The sequence below is a fragment of the Neophocaena asiaeorientalis genome, unplaced genomic scaffold (genome assembly GCF_003031525.2).
Source record: "Neophocaena asiaeorientalis asiaeorientalis breed wild unplaced genomic scaffold, Neophocaena_asiaeorientalis_V1.1 scaffold247, whole genome shotgun sequence".
Taxonomy (NCBI): domain Eukaryota; kingdom Metazoa; phylum Chordata; class Mammalia; order Artiodactyla; family Phocoenidae; genus Neophocaena; species Neophocaena asiaeorientalis.
In genome coordinates, this window is record NW_020174930.1 from 33,688 (window position 1) to 37,599 (window position 3,912).

Here is a 3,912-nt window from a genome sequence, read left to right on the forward strand (position 1 = left end):
TGGTAGATGTTATTATGTGAGGAAGGATGGAAAGAACATAACATTTTCTGGGTGCCTGTTATTTGCCTTGCATTGTGTTTAGAGCTTTGCATACACCATCTCGTTCTACACACACACACACACACACAAAGCTGTGAAGTAATTGTTAAAGGATAATTTTTTAAGTTAAAACCATGACTCTCATACAAATATAAAATGAACTTGTATCAGATATTTTACTTAACTTACTATAATTAATAAGAAAACTAGTAAGATACTACAACTGATTCAAGGAGAATTTAAAAAACACATATATAGACAATCAAGAATATTAAAATGAATTTATAAGTAGATGAAAATTGGTTGATATTCACAGCGATATCAATCACATTCCACTGGACAAAATATATTTGAATCTCTATGTTCAAAAATCATTTGCATTACTATACTTTTTCTATAATTTACAGAGTTGTAAAATAGCTCAAAGGCATAAAAGGGGCAGGCCCTTGTAGAATCAGATAATCTGGAAGGGTTATCAGACATCCTTTGTATTTTTGCTCATTTCAAAATTTTTCACAGTATATTCTGACATTAACCATTATTATCCCTATCTGCAGTTGACAAACAAAATCATAGTGACTGTGTGATTTGTCTACAGGCACAAAAAGTGTAATTGGCAGTGTATGGATTCAAACTCATCTTTCATCACTCCAAAATTAGAGTGGCTTTATTTGAAGTACTTGGGTTTGTTTTTTATTTTCAGAGGATGAACAATCAATACATACGTCGAGAAGTCTTCTGCTGTGAAACTTGTCATGAGCTCAAAAGCTTCTGGGAGAAAGAAATTAGCAAACAGACTGGTTACCGGGAACTGGAGGAAGATCGTCAGGGAAGGAGTGCCCTGAGAAAGTATGTGGATTGTTTCTTCACTATTTTTTAAGGTAGATTTCCCCAGAAATATACCAGATGTGAAGATGGGGAAGCTGAATTGTTTTCATTACCTACTGTTCTAATAATGCAAATATTGGAGGTGGTATGGTCAAGTCGGTATAGCCACAGACAAAAGGAGAATGAGGCTTAGAAGGAAGACATTTATTATACACACAGCTTTCAGAGAGAGTATCACTGCATGCCACTCAGGGCCACAGGATAAGCACCAGGTTTTGGCCACGTGGCAGAAGATGAAACAGAGGGAAAGTCTAAGCCAGAGCCTTTATCAGGGTTTCCAAGGAAAGGCAGAGTAAACAGTTTAGGATTGGCTAGTTTGAATAATTCCTGAGGGTTGTGGGATTTAGGGATGGTCTCTAGTTGTCTGGTGCCTGGCCTGGTCTTGGGATGATATAGGGCAGGGGAAATATGGCTTTATCTATGAGAGTTAGATAAGGAGGTGCTTAGGGCCACAGACTCGGGATTGGTTGACATGCAGAAGAAAGCTAGCCCTGTCAAGGGCAGCCAGAAAGCTTTTTAAGATGTCAAAATGTCATAAAATATAGAAAATTAAAGACATGATTAATTCATCTACTCATTTAGTCTTGCTACCATCTATATCAGAGTTTCTCAACCTCAGCACAACTGACATTTAGGGTCTTATAATTCTTTGTTACTAAGGCAGCTGTCCTATGCTTTGTAAGATGCTTAGCAGCATCCCTCAAAACATTAGATGCTGCTAGTACTCCCCTGCCACATTGTGACAACCAAAAATATCTCCTGACATTGCCAAATGTCCTCTGGAGGGCAAAGTTACCCCTTATTGAGAACCAATGACTTATAGATATGAACAAGCTTTTTTTTTGGTGTAAACAAAAATGAGTTTCTGTTATTTATATCTTAATGAACTGAAAAAATCTCTTCCTCACCCTGCCTCTGTTGCAATCCTCAGCACATGAGGATACACTAAATTTCAGAGTTAGGTCCACAGATGTGCATAAGTGTGAAAGATCCCACATCTGAGATGATACATATTAAGTTTCTTGGGGGAAGAATAATGTGATCTTCCTCTTACTGGCAGTTGAACTTGTTCTAGTCAAAGAAGTCTGCTGAGAGGGGAACATTTATTTACATGAGAAGACATGTGTCACAAGTGTCAACATTGCTCTGACTAAAAGGGCCAGCACCTGCCCTCACACATGTAGTGCCCTGGAGCAGACAGATCAGCTCAACTTTTCAGGGACTGTCTGGGTTCTCTGTCCCTAAAGTGGGAACAGCCCAGCCACGCTGTCTATTTGCTGAGATGCCCACTTATAAGTGGAATCGCATCTGTGTGTTCTGCTGGACAGCAAGGCATGTGCTTCCATGTTTCTGAGTATGCTGAGCTACAAACATGTAATTCACATGTGTTGCACCAACATTAACTTCTAAAAATTTTTCTTCAGCTCCTGAGGGGAAATAGCCTCTCTCTATATCCAGAGAAGAGCTCTACCATTATTCCAGTTACATTCCTGGTTGTCCAGCAAGAAAAACCAGGTTTTTCTAAATGCTAAAAGAGTTACATGTTAGAGCACCCAGTCCTGAAGAGTCCAGGGGAGCAAGAAGAGTCAGTTGTATGGTCCCTGCCATCTTCCTCCCTTAGTCCTGGTGCACAAGCCCACTGGGAGCCAGATCCCCACATGAGCCCTGTACTGCATCTTCCTTTCCAGAAGCCCTGGGGTGTGGGATTAAGAGCAAAATTTGCAATATGATCTGCTTTTTTAATGTATAGATGCAGTTTATCCATATGTATAGGGAAAGATTAGAAGAAAATACTCAAATATTAAGAGGGTTATTTTTGACTGGTGGAATGGCAAATTTTGTGTGCATGTGTTCTTCTATTTTTTCCAAAGTTTCTAAAATGACACTGTACCATATTATAATTAGGAAAAACGCTATTTAAAAAAGCAACCATTTGCAAATGGCCCATAGAACAAATGAATTAATTATCCAGGTTCTAATGTGCCCCCTAAAAAGACTCCCTTCAGAGTTTGGAGCAGTTTTCTCTTCCTTCTATAGCCAAGAGAATAAATCTTCAAAATGTGCTCATCATGAAACGTTTTAGCATTGTCTCTCCCAAATAAACGTTTGAGGATGGAGACAGAGCTGCTGCCTTGCTCAGAGAAGAGGAAAATACGCAGAGGCTGGGGGAGGAGAGGCAGCTTCTATGGTCTCCTCCTCTGTTCTTGAGTCTCACTTACCAGAGCTGTTGCCCCCTATCAACTATGAATATAAAACTCAAAAAGCCTTCTTAATTTGGTAAACAATGAATGACAACATAGTGGTTTTGTTATTATTTTTGTTCAAAAACAAAAACAAAACAAAAAATACAGCCACATATATCCCAGATGAACCAAGTTGCACAGAAAGAATATAAATATTTTTAAACCAAAACCAGAATGTCAGAATATTTGCTTAAATATTGCTTATGTAAGCAAACAGTTTGAAATATTGTCCTAGAATAATTATCTTCCAGGATACACTTGACCAGACCAATGAATGGCATAAAACCTTGGGTCCCTATTTCACTTAAGGCTATGGCTTTCCAAAATGCTTATATGTAAGTGCATAACCTGAGACACACACATAACACTGACACCTTTTGTTATTTTACCCTCCATTTATAAAAGTGGCAATTTCAAGCCACTGTGCAATCAAGAAACGTTCTAAATAAACAGTAGAAGACAAAAACCTCAAAAAAAAAAAAACCTCAAAATTTTCCACCAACGCCTTTGCTGATAGTAGAACAGAGCCAATAATGCCTTATGTTCCTCAGCTGGGCTAACCAGCAAGGCCTTGTGCCAAAGCTGAGTGGAGTGGAAACAGGTGTTTCACCATGGACATGCTTATTAGCAGATGTCTACAGGTTCACTGACTGAGAGGAATGCAACCAGAGCTGCAGAGAATACATTTACCCTAGGAACACATGTGTGTGGAAGAAGCCCTGGAGGTGAGATCACAAGCCAA